This window comes from Formica exsecta, unplaced genomic scaffold (genome assembly GCF_003651465.1).
Source record: "Formica exsecta isolate Colony F162 unplaced genomic scaffold, ASM365146v1 scaffold122, whole genome shotgun sequence".
NCBI lineage: Eukaryota > Metazoa > Arthropoda > Insecta > Hymenoptera > Formicidae > Formica > Formica exsecta.
In genome coordinates this window covers 2,371,697-2,391,663 of record NW_021848556.1, presented here as the reverse complement: position 1 = coordinate 2,391,663, position 19,967 = coordinate 2,371,697, and the positions used below count along the sequence as shown (strand labels likewise).

General features: G+C 36.1%; 1 protein-coding gene across 2 annotated transcripts in view; it reads right to left on the bottom strand.

Moving 5' to 3' along the window:
• Positions 1-19,967, bottom strand: part of LOC115244919 — a 239,805-nt gene that overhangs the window by 199,145 nt on the left and 20,693 nt on the right. The window contains exon 1 of one of the 2 annotated variants that reach the window (XM_029822943.1): positions 3,482-4,564. The exons of the other annotated variant lie outside the window; for it this stretch is intronic. The gene's annotated coding sequence lies outside the window, so the exon portion shown is untranslated. Of the gene's footprint in view, positions 1-3,481; positions 4,565-19,967 lie in introns of those variants that run through there. 2 annotated transcript variants of the gene reach the window in all.

The following is a 19,967-nucleotide window of genomic DNA, read 5'->3' as shown; positions in this document are numbered from 1 at the left end:
TTACTACTACTGCACAACTTGTAACCTAGTCAAATATTTGTAGTTAATTAAACAGGCGATATGCTTCTCATATAAATATAATCGTGTCACGAGAGAGAAATTAACATCCGGTATTTCAAAATAACATCTGGTTAAAAATGTAAGCCGATATGCAATTCATCGCTCAAATATTTTGCTTGAATTTGCCAATTTTGCAGTGACATAAGAAATGCCATCTCTTTTGAAAACGCGAAACGGACAGGTGTCCCGAAAGCGGAAAAAAAGATCGTGCTTGGAGTTATATTTTCTGACAGAAGATAAAAAAGACGACTGTCGCTCGAGGCTCATTCGACCGTTTAAATTATTACTTTCTTGCGAGATGATCGATGCTCATATTCCGCATTTACACCGAAAATCCGGTAATCGTTCCTGTCTCGCGATGCTTTTGCAAGACGAGAAAATATTTCTCTCGGATTTTACAATTTCTCTGACTCTTTCCCTTACTTCGAGTCCTTTTTTTCCTTCTTTCTTTTTTCGTTCACATTTCATGAAGCTATTTATTCGTCTGTGTTTGACGAGTTCACCATGTCATCGATATTTCCACTGCAATTTCGTCAAATTTCTTATAGCACACACTTCAATGAATGATTTCATAAAAATTCATTCTCTCTCTTTCTGTTATGTAAATAATCATTATAGATTCAATATCACCATCACAAAACAACCTATTTTTAAATCACGTAAATAATAGCAATTTACATAAAATATCGTACAAAGGGTGACTCCACCCTTTGTACGACATTCACCAGTATGTAATTTAAAAAAGAAAATCGTTTATCGTAAAAATTAAAGTTCATAACGTGAAATACATAGATGGATAAACCTCGAATTAATGATAATTGTGCGCACATATTCAGCCGCAAATATTTACTGCCCGCGTACAAAAATGTCAATGCCACTCCACCATGCATTTTCCTGCGAGTATAACCGCAATGGAAACGTTAAAATAAACAGTCGCGCAATATTTCAATGAAAGCATTTTCACGCAAACATACGGGCGAATAATATCTGACAGAACGTTTCTTGGAGAATAAATGCAGTTCCCGACAGTTCTAACATTGCGCCGTTTCTCCAACTTCTCACGCGCGCGTACGTGAAGCTTTCATTCCGACCGTAAAGCCGATAAATTATCGAGCTTGAACGACGACACTGTTTTGCGCACCGGCGATTTACTCATGCGGAATCGGCGCGAAGAACGGACAATGGCTATGAGAGAAATCAATTTCCAATTTGTTGGAGGGGGACACGCTCGAAAGTGCATTCTGCATCGTGTCACGTGCCACGATCGGACACTCACGACGACGAGGGGCGTTTCTTGGTAGGGTGCGTTGGTCTCCGGATGTGGAGACAATTCTTGGAAGAAAAAACTGGAGGTCTCTCGAGTCACGTATCCGAAAAAAAAAAACCAACTAGAAACTGCAGCCCTTCGCGCATCTTGAACGTCGGAGCGAACAAAGAATGATGCTGGAGTATAATTTATCTATTCCCTTCCGATTCACATCTCCCGTAAATCTCCCCGTTAATGACAACGATTTTATTCAGCTACACGGAAAATGTATATGTCCTCGCAGGTAACAAAATCGCACATTGTCAAAGAAAATCACGAAACTAAAGGAATTCACGGATACTATTTTTAAAAAATCTAATTTAAATAAAGCTAATAATTCAAACTGTTTTCGTAAAGTTTCGAAATTATTCTCGAGTTTCTGATTTCTAAAAGGATCGATCTTACTATCGTTTGCCAACCAGATCCCAAATCCAATCATAAATAGAAAACAAATAGATATAATAAATTATCAGTCAACTTATACTCGGACGATCAGATTAATCAAAATTCCTATTAAAAGAAGGCTCCGATTGCGTTTCATGCGTTTCACAAATGGCCCTTCGAGTTATCGCGAGCATAAATTCCGCGCGAAATCGCCGAGCGGACTATAGGGGCAAGTGCAATTTTACATTAATTGTACGGATCGAACAATATCGGCGATACACACTATTGCATTACATCAGCTTGCTATAAATGAATGCGTAACGAGCAAACGGTATTGCGGGGCGGTAATAATTATATCTAGACCGATGCGCGCGATCATTATTGTTTCGATTCCGAACCATATTATTTGTGCAAGCGTGAAAAAATAACCGATTACCAGCGACACAGCCGTTAACAAGCATCATTTCCTATTAAATTGGGCTAATTAACGCACCAACATTAATGCAACTGTCTGCCAAATATTAATTGTTCGACTTAAGCCGCGACTGCATCACGGAACAGATATTCGTTATTTTAACGAGAGTGCTTAATTAGCCGACAATAGTATGTTGCAAATCAAGCGATACTTTATATCGCAAATAATTATTAAATTAATCGTTGAACTAAAAATAACTAGAATATTCAATATGCTTATATTCGTAATAGATTTCATTTTATACCAACATAACAATATTCTACAAATTACAATAAGTCCATAATTGATGCAATAATATAATAATATTATAATATAGATTGTTCTAAAACCTACTATGTATTTTTCATTTGTAAATTTTATGAACAATATCAAGATAATTCTTTTTCTTTTCAAAACAAAGAAAAGAATCGATGTAGAAAATTCTAGAATTTTTGGATTATGGTAGATTATAGTAAAGTTAAAAGTTTAAAGACATTTCGCGCACAATCGATTCGTAATTGTCCGCGATTCGCGGATATGCCCTTACGTCGTAATAAAATAAGAGGTCAACCTTATAAGGCTGTTGATTCTATCGCAAGGAACACCGAAAGCGACGCCGGAGGATGTTGTGCTAGCAATATCCAAAATCTTCGGTATATATCCGACGATCCAATATTTGCTATGGAGATGAAGTAGGAGTACATTCCGCCATTCCCTCTTTTTCGCGAACTACCACTCGTCGAAAATCTGCTCTATGTATGTATGTATTTGCGTATGTTTCGGTATATATCTTTCGCATACAACTTGTCCCAGTTTATATACGCGTATTTAAATGGTAATCGCGATCCTATATAAATACAAAGATTTTTACCTCAGCTTAAGAAATTTAAAACTAGAATGCTTTTAAACATGAAAAACAGAGAAGAGATATGGACAAGCAAAAATATATTCAAAAATATATAATAATAAGTAAAAAGATCTGTATCAGGAAGGATCTTAATTTTATCATACGATATTCTCGACAGATAAAATGTAATTAACTGGTACGTGATGTAGATGAGAGTTAGGTTAATTAGGTTTACGGTAATTTAGATGTACGTTTAGATTAATTTATCTAATTGCACAGCATATTCCGTTCCGCAACGCAAATAAATTAAAAGGTTAATAGAAATTGTAATGTATCGTGCCAAAAGCTGTCAAAAGATAATTGAGGATTATAAAAGTATTAAAAGTCACAACCGACACATGAGCTATTAGATATAAATGTCCGTACTTACAATACAACTTTTATGCTACTTATGCTGTTCTCCGTAGCCTATTTACTCGATCCTCCGACACAGCTTCTCAACCGAAAGCTGACAACTAATAAATGCCAGAAAATTCCCCGAATAATATTCCAGGTCTTTTTACACGTAGCGTACAACCCCCTCTCCAAGTGTTCGGCGACCTCGTAATAATAAGACATTGTAAACAATGTTTACGTTCGTCGAGGCTATTATGTATACACGGCGATCCTGTTGTATTCGAATAATAATACGCTCTATTCAGAACGAACAACTATGTCCAACGATCCATAATGGCCTTTAACATAATTATCTGAACTTTCTTAAAAAGAAAAATGAAAATATATATCGGAAATATATATCATTTATCTCTATATGTGTAACATTTAATACGTTGCGACCTATTTAATTCCATCGGAGAAAAACTTCTATATTTACCCGATAATCGCATTTAAAGACTTCAGATACAAACTGTAGTCAAGATAAAAGCCAAGATAAAAGCATACACTATTTTTATACATAGGAGCGACATCCGCGGACATATATGCGCATAAAAACAAGAACGTTGTTTACTCGGTGTGTTGTTACAAAGGGTGATCCGTCATCGTGGAGGATGAAAGAAAAAAAAAAGAAGGTATATCAAAGACGCTGGGATCTCGTATTACGGAAAATCGATATTATTACGGCGGTGACGGTATTTTACAGATACATATACACAGTGACCGAAGATGATGATCGAACTGCACTTTGATTAAATACTAAAGGTATAATACCGTTCTTCATTATATTAACTACGCCACCTCGTTTATGACCGTCTCTTTGACGTTGTGCGAAAGATAATCTACGTAAAACTCACACAGAAAACGATATTGTTTGAATAGTCATATCTTCAATTTAGCCAAGATGAAACGACAACTTGAAAGCGATTGTGATCCTAATAGAATATATATTTCAATAATTAATACGATTGCACTCGCAATCAAATACGACAACACTGAGTATAGAATAATATTCTGATAGTGTTTACCTCTATTGCAGAGAAAATGTGCCATTATTGATTATTAGGATCAATTACAATTATATATATCAATAATGAAAATAGAGCGATATTCCCTTCCTTAAATATAAAAATAAATATATATTTCTAATAATTATTATAATATAATAATATTAATATATCTATATTAATCAATAATCTAACAATCGGATTAATCGCGCGGTCGGCCGAATTTGGAAGATTTTTCATTCGCTGCGATATGCTATTATCTCGACATTCGATTAGCACCAATGCGCAGCCTAACGATTATAAACGACCATGTTCAGCGAACCTGTCGGCCGTTAGCCTCGCAAACCGTCTAATGACCTACCGCTAATAACTGCTACTGCTCTTGTAAGCGATCCGTTCAGAATACGGGCCATTAAATCCATAGTCCTAAAGTGTATTAGCGGTACAGGCATGTTATTTGTAGGCACGGTCAATACAATTACAGCTCTATCAATCGTTAGGAATAGCTGCGAGCATATCCAGAGAGTTTAGATTGTTCACGTCAAAACCATTATATAGAGTATGCATAACGTTATAATCGATTTGATGAGTATTAGAAATCCACGAAATGGAAAAATAAATTTGATGAATCGATCACGATTATAATCGACATCCATTAAAGACCCTACAGCCGAATTTAGAATAGCATAATTTTGTATCATCGGCTGCTATATTAACTCAATAAAGATGAATAGTTGAACGCGTTACTAACAATCAAAGAATATTTATATCAAATTGGTTAAAATCCAAACTATCTATTAATACAAACAATCAATTAATACAAATTAATATACAAATTGTTTTATTATTGTCATTCTTTCATTATTTATTTCTACTTAATTGTAATTATTTGTACTAATACTCTCTCTTTTTGCTACTTATTGATTTATCATAGCAAATTAAAAATGTGATAATACAGTTTCAGTTACAATTGATAGTGCATCGTAAATACGTTCACCGAGTATCGCGCTACCGAAAAGTCACATAAACCAGCGACAATAGAAAAGCGCATCATCGAACGCGCTTTGAATAGGCAATAAATACCGAACTTCATAAGAAGTTTTCGATGCTCTACGGCGTTAAATTGACGATGCAATTCGCCCGTTCACAATGTGCCTCTCCAGTATAAGGAATATCTATAGAAAGATGCCCTCTCACGTCTTCGAAAATCACCCTCTCAACAACGGGGGTGGCTACGAAGTATTAACATATTTACGACAGTCATGAATTCAAACGCCTCCTTCACCTTCCCGGACCGCATTCCCTCGCAAAGTTACGAGTTCCCGCCCACTCGAAATCGACGTCGATCGACCAGCCGAGCGCATCGAGAAAATTAGTCGAGCGTGTCTTTTCGTTCCACGAGAACCTACGAACAGCGCGGCGGTGTTCCCTACGTTGAAAGTCTCCCTTTTCCTAGACTTTTCCCGCACACATACACACACACACACACACACACACGTACACCCGTAAAAATGCGCGCGCAAACTTGGTCGGGCACGTACCCCAGATCCGATTTTTCGTCTGACTCTACAGGGGTCGGTTGTTCCTACATAGAGCGCGAATGCATCGGAGAGATTCCGCAGATTGGAGAAACGTTGAAGTGAATGTATTAGTGGAACTGAAGGACTCCAAAAAATTCTCCGCGAGTATTCGTATTTTTGTTTATTTTTTCTGAATAGTTTAATAATTCTTTTTTTCTATGTTAGAAACATCTACATATTTATGCATACTTGCATAACAGAGAGAAAATCATTTGCTAATAATTGAAAATAATTAATTTCTATAACGTATTGTGAAAATGTCAAATGCTATTTAATTAACAATAAATTCATAAGATTTTATTGAATTACTGAATAAATTGCTTAACGCGAAACAATTCCATGTATCGGGGGAAGGAAAAGGAGAAATTACGTTCTTAATTTTATTGCAATCTAAAAATGATACGTAAATATGAGAATTCAACGCATTAATAATTGCTTTTTTGAAATCGCTTATCCATTCGGATATGACGCATTCACGCTACTTATATAATTATTCAATGGGCAGGAAATTATTATTTAACGTGCATGATATGACGCATAAATTAACGAGGTAATGATATTTTGGCATCGCTATTTCAGTATTATTGATATTTATTCACGTTTACAAGCAAACAAGTTTATCAACATCTTACGTTCGTTAGCTGTTAAAACTTTCCCTTTCCCTAGAGTCATATTTCGAAGACAATTCATGAAACAAAAGATAAATAAAATCTCACTAAGATTAAAAGAATATGACAAAATAAATATCCACAAGTAAATTCAGAGATAAATGTTAAATATATATAATCACTACATTTTTAAAATCGTTTATATCAGTGAATAACTATTTAATTTACATTTTTTAACGTTTTTCATTATTATTTGAATTGACAAAATATCAACGCTGTGTGTGTGCTTGATGTGGTATAAAATTCTTTCTAATCGATATACGCAGTCTTCGTTTTATTTGATCAGATAAATTCACTTCCGTGGCAAAATACCATGAAATAATGCAAAGGTGCAGCCGATTCCGCGACGGTCGCAATAAAAACGTCTCTTTAGAATCGATATACGAACAATGGCTAAAACGACATCCACTCTGCCTGATGTAGAAAGTCGCAGGGCGCGAAGAGATGTCGAGTCCTCGTCTTTGTATGCAAATCGCGTAGCGCACTCACGGAAATTCACTGAAGACGAGAAACCGACTTGACGCTTGACTTTGCCCGTTTGTCGTCGGTTCTATCGGTTGACGAATTCCCTAACGATAATTTTATTCGAGAAGTTCGCGTACCGAGAAACGAGAAATCGGTACTGAAAGCGAACGTTGACGAAGTACCATACTTTTTTGTCGCTCGCGACCGTTTACTGCAAAGATATATATTTAGTACTATTTTTTTTTTTTAAATGCCGAATTATATCGGTGTAATGAACAATATACAGCGATCTACAGCGAAGATCGCATAATCTGAATATCAAAAAGACCAAAAGATAATATACAATCTATTTATGTAACATAACTGAAAGAATTTTTAAAAACAAAATATAAATTTTATCTTTACATATGTAAAATGTTTCGTGAATCAAAACCAAGATTTTAAATTTTTGCTTTAAATGCACAAATGTTTTTACATGTTCGCTGAAAGAAAAACGTTCTTTGTTTTCGTCATCCTCAATCTCGTGAAAAATTCGATAGCGGAGCGTATTATTCCTCTCAATGCTTCGCCAAACTGTTGAGATAGGGCCACAAAATGCGTTCCATTTATCACATGATAAAAGCACCAAACCAAGAAAACGGCAGATCAACTATTTTTGACTTATTAACTGGACAAACATCTATAAATTTCTTTTCTTCTACGTCCTTCTTACAAGTCACGAGTAGCAAATCTTTCTTCGCGTGCTTGTGATAAATTTTTACCAATAAAACTCGTCAGTATCTTGAACTATTACGTAAAATAATATTACGTAGAAAAATATCCAAAAGCGTTTCTATGAGCTACACGTATATTTTCAGATTATTTCATTTATTTCATCACGAGAGGTTGCCGTTATTCTATAACATATCTATAAAAACGCAGTTTTCTCGTTATTTCTCTTTCTCCATGTGTGCTTCTATTAAAAAAAATTGTCCTCATTATTGCAATAATAAAAAAGAATATTATTTAAAAATTAAATTTACTTTTAATATTGTATATACTCACATATAGTCACACTAATCTCACTATTTTGGCATCATGATAGTAAATATGCCAACATATTAATTATTCTGGCAATTAAATATTAAATTACTTTCGAGTCAACGTAAAACGCATTTTTGAAGTTAGTTTAAAAATATATATAATTATATATTCTCGATTCATATATTTTTGAAATTTTATCCGTCAAATCTCTTTAATCTTTAATGTTGGATCTTTATTTCTATAATTCAATGTTCCGACATTTCTATTATACGATTTACACTCTGTTATTCTTGTTCATAATTTGACTTCTAACATTTGATATCACAAAACAGATTAAAAAATAAAATGAAAGACGTCACGATAGGAATGGAGCACCGCGTACAGCGCATACATACATATCCACATACACATATACATATATTCTTATTAACAAGAAATTGTACATTTCGGGATGTTATATAGAGATCATAAGTATTAAAAAGTTCTACAAGTGATTCAAACTTGGTATTGAGATCTTATATGGTTAAACAAATATATATATATATATATATATATATGCACACACCAGCAGCGTCGCACGACGCTAGTCGTCGATCTTCAAGACAAATATTATTCCGAAAAATTGGATTACCGTTATCGTCCACCACCGAACGCCAACAACTGTGTGTCGGCGGATCGTTCCGAGCTACCAGTAACGTGCGTGCAAACGCGTGCGAGAAACTTTCGGGGCTATCACCCAGATCTTCTCCTCCAACATCCAATCTTTCCCTTTTCTTTTCTGTGCGCCAGACCGCGATACCACACGAATCTTCTCGGTATATCTCAACCACGGTGAATAATTTTGACATGATGGCGAATACGAATAAATGTCGTGTGTGTGTGTGTATTCTCAAATAATAATCCTTTATTGATCTTAATTTTTAATATTATTAAATGTAATCAAGCAAAAGATTATTTCATATTAACTTGAAATAAAATAGAAAACTCGATTTTTACTAAATTTTAATTAATTTTGATAATATATAAATAGATAGAAAAGTAGTTAAGAAGAGAATAGAATGGAAAAATACTTTTTCAAATAGTTTTTTTTTATTTACATAAGTTTCCCGAGCATTAGAAGATAAAAGTTAAGAAAACTCATAGATCGCGGCTTTAAGAAACAGAAAGGGAGAATGTATTTATCGGAGCGAAAGGAAGGGTCTAACTCCGGTCCTCTAATACCCTCTTTGATAACTCTCTCGAATACAGAACGATAGTCTTGTAATACCCAGATTAATATACCCCTTCAGTTTTAGGTCTGTATCAATTCGCAGAAGACTCACGGGATGATGTCGACGCTGCGCCCCAAACAACGCATTGACAGCCACAAGCCGGTGTCAAAAGCTTCTTATCGTCTTCCATAATTAACAAGTCCACGAAAAAAAATATTTGAACGCGGTGCTTTTAACTTTAATAGATGAATTTTTTTTAATAGTGCAAATATCATCTGTTTTTTATATATATATATATATCATATATCTTTTATTAAAAAATATTATAAAACGTAAGAGATTCGATTTTTTGCGTAAATGGCAAAAATTGTTAATGCAAAAGAAAAAATAAATCGCAAAAAAATTATTTTATTAATTAAATGATTTTTTTTTAATTGAGAAACTTTGTAATTGTCCAATCTTTTTTTTTTTTTTTTTGCATATTGTAAAATAACTATATAATCGTAATAGAACGAAAAGCATCGATGTGACGCACGAGGGAGACAAGAGATCGAGTACGAATTGTAGAGTGAGTACATTTCATGGACCACATGGTATTTCAGAAATTTCTCGATACCGCCTCCCTCTCTCTCTCTCTCTCTCTGTCTCTTTCCATCGACGTTCCTTCGCCTCCCATTCAATTCTGTCCCTCCTCACTTCGCCTCGCAGATAGCTATACTTCCTCGCAGAACGCAAGTGTGAGATTTTCGCGCGAAAAAAGAAACCGGTTGAGCCTACGATACACCTTTCCCGAATGAAGCTGTTAGGAAACGAAGACAATAACCGACTCGTTTCGTATACCAGACATCACCGGATTATCGGACAACCTTCGCCTCGGTCGAATGCTCGCGTGAGTGACTTAATTCTTTCTCCAACGTGAGACACTATGGGAAAGTCCGTGAAATCCTTGAGGGAATAACAAAATCGTCGTGATCTTGTATGCGATAGAGTTTATTGCTGGCGCCAGTTGCTTCATATGGCATGTTATTTTATTGTCGACAAAACCATCGTTTAATTTTAACGATCGAGAATTATTTGATCTTGTTTCAGAGATAGGGGATTGGTTTGTTAGAAATGATTTCCGAATAAGAAAAATCCAATATCGTTATTGAAACAGTATCAGAGAGATATTGATTTATATTATTGTTTTAAATAAATATTTTAAAAGTAGTATTAATAAAAAAATTTATACAAAATTTATAAAACCTATTATCTTCCCAAACTTAGTTATGCAAATGGGGATAAATTAATTTATAAATTTTTGTATATTGTTTTGTATTTCACAATTTTAATTTTTATAAATTTTCGTCGATTTTTAAAGAGTTCTTCTTTATTACACTTCAAAAGTTAATCACGACGATCAACCTCGTGCTAGCATATGCTGAAAGCGAGTAGTCGATTGCGTGAGTAAGCGTAAATTACATATCACACGAGACATTTCGTATTCATGCATTTACATGCGAATAGAGACTTTTATGTATATATCACGCTTTACTATTTATCAGATTTACAGGGGTGATGACAGCGTATTGTTTATGCGCTCTGCGTCTGCAAAAATAAGTGTGTATCTACCGTGCAAAATTCTCGGTTGCATTTCTACCCAATTTCACTCTCCGTATCTTCGTAAAAAACTAACCGTGAGCGTGATAACGCACTTGCACGCCCGACATTATTACAATCGAATATCCATCGCCATTAAACTCGGATCATTATTAGTCTCTAAGCGAATAAAGTCGCGCGCTACCTTCGTACTCGCTCCATAATCAACAAGAGTGAAAATGTTTGCCAAGCAATCGTTTCCCGACAAGGCGAAGGGAACGGCAGTGACGAATTTTCCAGTCGAACAAATCGCAGCGCGATCCGTTTTGCTCTTCGAGAGAGGAACCAGATAGATAAGAAAGAGTGACCGTTTATATGTAACTCGCGCGAGACGCGACGCGAGTATCAATATACGGGGCACGCTCGAACGCGACACGCGAGTGAGCGGATCAGGTGAAATGCGAGCAGGCAGGGCAGGTAAGCGAATGAGAGTGCGGGGGAGGGGAGGGGGAGAGGGTAAAGCGAGTCTCTGCTCTTGACAGGTACGCATTGCTAACCCTGCACCCACCACGCTCGTGCGCGTTCGTCGACCTCCACCTCCTCCACCTCCACCTCCTGCGCGCCCCGATCCCGGCCACCGAGCCGACCCTTGCCAGCGTGGACGTCGAAAGCACGAACTCTGCCACGGAGAGATTTCAGGATCTCGCATCGCTGATCGAATCGTTCGTGCATACTTCGCGAACGAGGGATTAATTCGGCCGCGACTAATCCGGGAATTGGCCGTGAGCAGAGCCGACGCGGTGCTCGCGCGAGCAAGCATTCGCTGCTCGCCGCTTTCACTCCATGCCACGTTGTTTAGGAATTGATGGTCGATACACTGGCGAATAGAGAGCTCCGTCAAACAAATCGAGAGAGAGAGAGAGAGAGAGAGAGCAAATGTAAAATATGTGACAGATGAATGGGAATATCTATCCAATTTTCATTATGAAAAAATCGTCGATATAAACTCTCCTCTAGAGATACTTTGGCTAATTTACATAGCAGAGAAACAATGGCACTTCCCTCCGTGCGGAACAACGTCATCTCTTCTATCTCTCAACTTTTATTCGGTAAAAAACCATGTTGTAATTTCTTTCGCCATTGTGACCGTTCTTATTAATGTTACTTATTAATGCCGTCACATCGCGGTCGCGGGCGTATAAAAAAAAAAAAAAAAAAAAGTCGCGGTTCTCCGCGACACGGTGGCCGGGAAAGATAATTCGCTGGCGTTATCGCGGGGAAATGCGACGTCACCCGATGTTACGAAATGCACCGCCGCCGCCCACCCGCGCCGGACGTCGGCGAATTGCGGGGACGAAACCATTCTCTGCATAAAACAAAAGGCGCCGCAATACGATATACCGCGCGTTTCATACTTACGTTTCGTGCATATTTCAAGCGCGTCGCGGGCTCGGAGATATACGCGAGACACCGTATCGGGATTCACCAGACTGCACTTTATGCGATGTGTACAATGCACCGCGCGATATTTTTATTCTCATGTATTCGCGTACATATCGTATACTGGCGGATGCACTGATCGCGCACTGTTGTAAAACAACTCTATGTGTATTCCCGATTCGTAACTTCTTATTGAAAAGAAAATCGTATTTATATAGATTGTAATTAAATGTAATGGATGATGAGATATAAAAGCAATAGTAAGGTAAAGTTTCCTTTCCTGCCTGGTTTTCCTCTTTAATATTAATTGTAAATATTTCGCGCGAAAAAATATATATAGCAGAATTTAATTTAATATTGTTATAAAATATACATTGCATACAGCTGTGATTCAATCAATATAGTTTAGTTTCTTATTCGATTAAACTTGGTACAATTTTAGAGGACTAGAATAAACGTCAATCCATTTTAGAGAAATCTCCTGCCATTTCATGTCATTTTATTCCAATTTGATAAAAAGATTCGAACATAATAGACAGATGTTTGCATTTCATCCTAAATAAAAGATATTGTTATCAATATTCCCTATAACTGCATTTATTTGATTATACTATGAAAAGTTCTACAATTGATCAGATTTTGATAATAAATCACGGTTTATTGTATTCATTTGAATAGCCTGTCTAAAGCAATATGATTTAATAGAGGGTTAACAACGCATTGAGCAACTGCATGGTTCAAAACTATAAAATTTGGAATAAACAAAAAAAATATGCAAACCAATAACAATTGTATTATAATGTATCAGAAGTAAAAGCATGAATATCTTAATGACAATGTTGTGTATGAAAAAATGAAAAAATTTTTGATTTTTTATGTGTAAAATATCGTTAAAAAAATAAGAAATCGAAATACGCATCATCCGATATATGCTCTTGGAGATGTTACACGAAATCATACGAATATATTCGTGTAGTACATATATGTATAATACATAATATATATATCATACAATGTATCGAGTTCCTTTACATTTTCGAAGTATAACGATGATAATGGTCGCTCTGACGGGCAATACGATTGCCCGCGGCGGTCCCTTTCTATGCGAGTACCTACCATTGATCGCACGAGTGCCTGCAACTTGCATTCTCGAGTGGCAATTGGACTGCGGAAGATGATGAGCAATGTACAGCGAGTCTCACAAGTACAAGAGATAAAGATCGGTGTACCATATAAGCGAAAGTCGAAGGAAAATCGAGATAATTCTGTATTCGAAACAAGAAGCATGTATAAAATGATACGCGATAGATAATTTTCCACGATGCCGTTGATTGACCTGCGTGAAGTTAGCACCCCATTTCTGAAATTTTAAAATTCTAAAGGTTGTTCCAGGTTGTTCTACACTTGTTCTAAATTGTTCCAAAACATCAAATTTATATTATAAAAATTTTCGCGGAAAATTAAAAAATACAATTTTTTGACCTGGCACCCCATTTTTCAAAAATCGAACTTTTCAAGGTTGTTCCATGTTGTTCTAGTTGTTCTAAACATTGTTCCAAAGTATTAGTTTGATCGGTTAAAAACTTTAAAAGATATTGAAAAAACAAAAATTTAAGAAAAAAACATTTTTGGCCATTTTCTCATAATTTTGTTTATGAGAAAATGGCCAAAAATGTTTTTTTCTTAAATTCTTGTTTTTTCAATATCTTTTAAAGTTTTTACCCAATCAAACTAATACTTTGGAACAATGTTTAGAACAACTAGAACAACATGGAACAATCTTGAAAAGTTCGATTTTTGAAAAATGGGGTGCCTAGGTCAAAAAATTGTATTTTTTAATTTTCCGCGAAAATTTTTATAATATAAATTTGATGTTTTGGAACAATTTAGAACAAGTCTAGAACAACCTGGAACAACCTTTAGAATTTTAAAATTTCAAAAATGGGGTGCTAACTTCACGCAGGTCGTTGATTGGCAAAATTATAAACGTTTCCACTTTAACTTCGAATATTTCATTTATTTAAAAATTAATTAGAACTTTCGCATACTATTTGACAATCACTCTGCGAATAAAAACGAATGAAAAAAGCAGAACAGTCACCCCGCTACAGTCGTATTTCTACAAATTGTCGCGTCGAAGGTTAAAAGATTAAACGTCGATATTCTCAAGCACCGTTCAGATGACGTCGTCATAATTCAGGTGAAATCGCGCGACACACGTCGCGCGCTACGCAAATCCGACAGGAACGAGATTTCTCGCGCGAGAGAACGAATTTCTCTACGCTAGAGCGCACATTATCGGGAGGAACAGGCTCTCGATACATCACCCCTACCTCCCGTGAGATATTTCACGATCTTTTCGCACTCTCTGCATCTGCGACAAAGGCGCGCCCGAGGCAATAATTCAGAATGATACGGCACGGGCTCTGCCTGTTATGTATATGTATATCGAGCTCTGCGTTGTATCCTCTCTCTCTCTCTCTCTCTTTCTCTCTTTGATCGAAGACGAAAGAGCACCGTTCGTGCGCGAGCTATAGCACGAGGTGCCATAAGTGGCTCGAAACAATCTGGAAACTCGGGGCAAACGTCACTCCCGCACAAATCTCCATAGCACGCCATAATAGAGTGCCCCTCGCCCACACCTCCCTAGTCCCCGCCCGTTCTCCTTCCTTCGATACGTACGTACGATGCCCTCCCCGGTATTCGGTAGCGATAATGATGCTCACGTTTAAACAAGCTACGTTACGTAACGATCGTTGCCCCTTAGGCTAAAACCTAAGCTTAGCTCGAGCCGATAATCGCCGCGTGCATGTGAGATGTGAGAGCTGTCAGGAATATTGGATTATGGACTTTCCTTTTGAAACTACCATTTGTAATGCGAGACTTCGATTAGCACGAATGATAATAAAATTGAACAATTTCGCGATACTATTTTAGAGGATAATATTCGATATAACAGTTTAACTCATAAAAAATTTATTATCTATTTATATTAACTGCAAAAGTTGCTATGCAACTTCTTAATCTCTTGTTTCAATCAGGATTTTAATGAGAAATTAATTGTAAGATTTATTCATTTAGTATACTTTCTCTCTAACAATAAGCCGCATTTAAGTACTAAGTACGTATAAATATTATCAGCTAATCTCTCGTCTCTCTCTCTCTCTCTCTCTCTCTCTCTCTCTCTATCTATCTCTTAAAGTCTTCTACATATTAAATGCCCATTAAATCTTTTAAATCAATTTTGAAAAGATATTATATACATACTTGAATAAAATGTCTGCACATAAATATATCATAAAATTCATAAAAAATTTACAAAAATATTGTAAGAGTAGCTGGATATTGTATGATTATTATTTTAACGTAAATTATATTATTTCGTAGATAGTATACATAATATATTTATTACGAAAATGTGCTATTATAATTGTATAAAAAGGAGAAATAGAGTATAATTCAAAAATAAAATGCAAAATTATATTCGCTTCATTTTCCGCGATATTAAAAATGATTATATGAATTTTATTTTGGCAAATTTTAATTTATCAGCGCTTTAACTTCTATATCCAAAGCAAAAGTTGAATATGAGTTCTCTCTTTATCGTCATCGCTGGGAATATAATAGTTACGTATGTATTCATTGTAGAGAAATGTGGTTGGAAAATCTAGGAGTGGAAGGACAATAAACAAGAGAAGCACATGTTTTCAGATTCTCTACCATTTAAACGTTCGCGATAGCGACATAAATTTCTAGCTCAGTTTCTATATAATAATTTCAAATTAATAATGTAACAAAGAGATAGAATTTCAAAATCAATGGTTTTCATGTATAAATTAAATGCACCTCTTTAAATAATTTATTTTAGAATCATTTTTTTTTCCTAAAATAATATATGTGAGTATTAAATTATCTACCATAATATTTACATGCGCGCACTTTTAATTTAAAGAGATTAGTTAAGATTTAAGAAAACATAAAAGAAATATTAAAATTAAATCTGTCATATTTTTTAAATTGCTTATTTTTATATATTACAAGTAAAATAAAAACGTTCGTTTAGAATATTCCTACATATTTTTTAAATCCTTCCCACGTTTATAATATTCGTTTGACATATACAAACTTTTTTAATTGAATGTAGGAAACTGCAGAGAAAACATCAAACGCTCTATGAACATTGTATTGTTTTAATTCTACGTCAACATTCCACGCGTCAACATTCTACGCGTTTTCAACAATCTGCTATATAGAAAATTATTTTGATTCCGAAAACGCAAAAGGCATGCAACTATAAGTTGATCCAGAGAGCGCAATTTTGGAGAATGTAACTATCGCCGGGTATCCGTACTTTCCAATTAATTCTGGCACGCTCATGTGTTTGCGAGAGTCTAATTTAAATGAATAAATTACATCCGCGTTCCCGTTTAAACGCAGGTCGTTCTATATTTACAGCCACATCAAATACATACATTATCATTACGCCGGAGGAATTAGCTGTGAAAATTACGATTTAAATACCCGAAGTGCAAATTATGATATAATTCGCTCGCTGATGAATAATACTATTTGTTCGCAGAATTTGGCGACGAGCGTTTTCTCGCGCAAATCCACCGGCAACTGTAGCTTCTATATATTTCGAGTGCGCTCGCCAAAAGATCATAATTCCGCAAATAAGCAATTGCCATACGCTAAATTGCGCGATTAACGACACCGCGTTAATTACCACGCGTTCCGCCCGCGTCTGTCCCGAATTGTACAGAGAAGACGGAAGAGAGAGAGAGAGAGAGAGAGAGAGAGAGAGGTTTTTGTTATAAACAAAAATCGTGCAACCACGAGTTTCCGCGATCGCATTTCGAAAGCGCTTCAATTGAGGCGTTAAAACGCGAGAGTTTCGAACGCCACGGTGCAGCGATTCGCATGGTTGCAACGTTATCGCGAATCTCGTGGTCACGTTCTCACGGACGCGTGACTTTGCTTGCGCCACGAAAAAAAATCTCCACACGTCTTTTTTCTTTCTTTCTTTTTTTTTTTTTTAACAACCACACCAGCAATTACGGTAATTTCTGCCAGAGAGGTAGTTTCCTCTCGTAAGCCCAATCAAAGTCTGCCGTATCAAAAAGAATAAATCGTCGCTTGTTCGATATACTTTTTTTCTAAATCATCAGAGAGAATTTTTTTTTTTTCACAAAACATTGCTGAGAGAAAAAAAATCCAAAGTATCGAAGTAATGCTGTAATAGAAGAATGTGAAAATTAACACGTTTATAATAATAACTATAAGATACCAAGTTACAAGGATGTTGAAAATGCACCTCTAAATACACCAAGTATGAGATCGTATTTCGCATAATCGCTGCGCGCGAGGAAAGCGATCTACTCTAAGCGTAACTCTACTCATAGCGTCAACGCGCATAGATTAAGGCGCTCGCGGACTCTAAAGGTGGGTTCGTGAAAGCGTTTCGAGAACATTATAGCAAAACACACCAGGAGAACCAGCCCTAAGTACGTGGCAACTACGTCGAATGTAATAGCGAACGTCGGTGCAACGTCGGCGCAAGGTGCAGCCGCGTGAGGCACACGACGCGTTGCATGCGCCGCGAGATTGCATAATGACATAATATTCATGGCGGTACGCTTATGCTCGCGACCGAGTAGGTAATAAGGGTGCAACGACGGGAATACGACGTATAGGACGCGTGATGGCGAGGAAGGACGGAGGGAGGGAGGGAGGGTAGGTGGCAAGAGGCGACCTCCTCCCTTGATGGAAACCGAGAGGTGGTGGCTGAATATTACGTCGGTCGAGAGGGGATAGAAGAAGAACGAGAGGTGACGGAGGTTAAGGTGCAGAGAGACGAGGAGGATGGGAAAAGGGGTCGCGGAGTTGGAGAACGAGCAAGGCCGACGGGCGGCGCGGACACATTTTTAATTAAGACAGTTTCGAGGCGTAATTAATTTTACTACGACGCTGCCTAACGACCGGCAAGCACCCGCCGCCGTTCCTGATGCCGCCGTTGCTAGCTTCTTTCCGCCACTTGGACCACTGTCTCTTCCCCTCCTTCTTTCCCTCGTCACCACCTCGTCGGCATAACATGCTTCTACGTTCAAAGTTTCACACTTGACGATAATGTTAAAATTTGCGCGAACGATGAAAATTGTTTTGCTCGCCGATAATGTTTGCATCCGTTCAATAATTTTGAGAATCGAAGCAATCTTTGCGCGTGTGACGTACATATGTTTTCGGTGCAAACAAATATTCAATTTTCAAACATAAAATATTTGATTATATATAGAATTCATATAGTCATTTGTATAATTCCATTAGATCAAATTTTCGATAAAGAAATATCGATTAATCTATAATAGATATATGATTTCAATAATTAAATAAAAATCTCGAGAAAAGAGTATCAAAAATTAATTCTTTCCTGTTATTTTTTTTTTTTTTTGGAATCTTCTTGAAAAAATGTCGTTACCAGATATTGCGCGATCAGCAATATTAACGACTGTCTCAACTTTTCTTCTCACGTCACGTTCGACAATTGTTTTCCTTTCCTCATATTTTTGGTATTGATCACACACACACACAATCTAACCACACTATTATCTTAAGAAAGAATTTTTTCTTATCAAAATATTACCTATATATATTTAACGTGAGAAAATATTAAAAAGTCGTAAATTTTCAGACAATCAACAACAACGGAAATAACGGGATAAGATATTCCTATCTAGAAAAAAGTTTATTTAATCATATAATTTTCTTCAAATAACTTCATCTTATACATTGTTTCTCTCTATTTCGTCTCTATGAGCCTACGAATAATTTCTCTCTAAAATAGAAACGTAGATACACACAAGTATAATTCGATAATTTTCATAATATACATCTCGGTGGCTGTGCATCCATTAATAAAGCATAAACGTTCATCATTTAACAAAAGCAAATTGATCATATTAATCCTCATAATTTCATTATAGAGGATTAAAAGCAGATAAAAGAGACATAACTAGTTAACAAACTAATATATACAGATTCAGATTTCATCGCGAAACATATATCTTTACATTCTTTATGACACTAAATATTTGATCTATATATCATGTTAATGTGACTTTTATATCCTGATTGCAATGCTATAACTTGTGTAAAGAAAGCAGTATCAGAGAAAATCGATTAAACTGAGGAAAATTGAACGATTCTGATAATTAAATCTTTAAATATTGTGACTAAATTTCAGTAAATCTTGATTCATGCGGTTAGGCACCTCGTTCTTACCTTTATCCCTTCGTTAAATCTAACGCGAATAATCGAAGGAACGGCGAAGCATAAATTATGATACGTCGTACGATTCTTCTATCTACCCCCGCACAAGCAGCAAAGTCGCCCAGTTTCTCGCGCCGAAAATCGAAGGGAGATTTCATATCAATTTCGCTTATGGTACATTGCGAATTTATGAGTGTCATAGATTATGGAACAAATACATGAAAGATATTACGGCAGTATCTC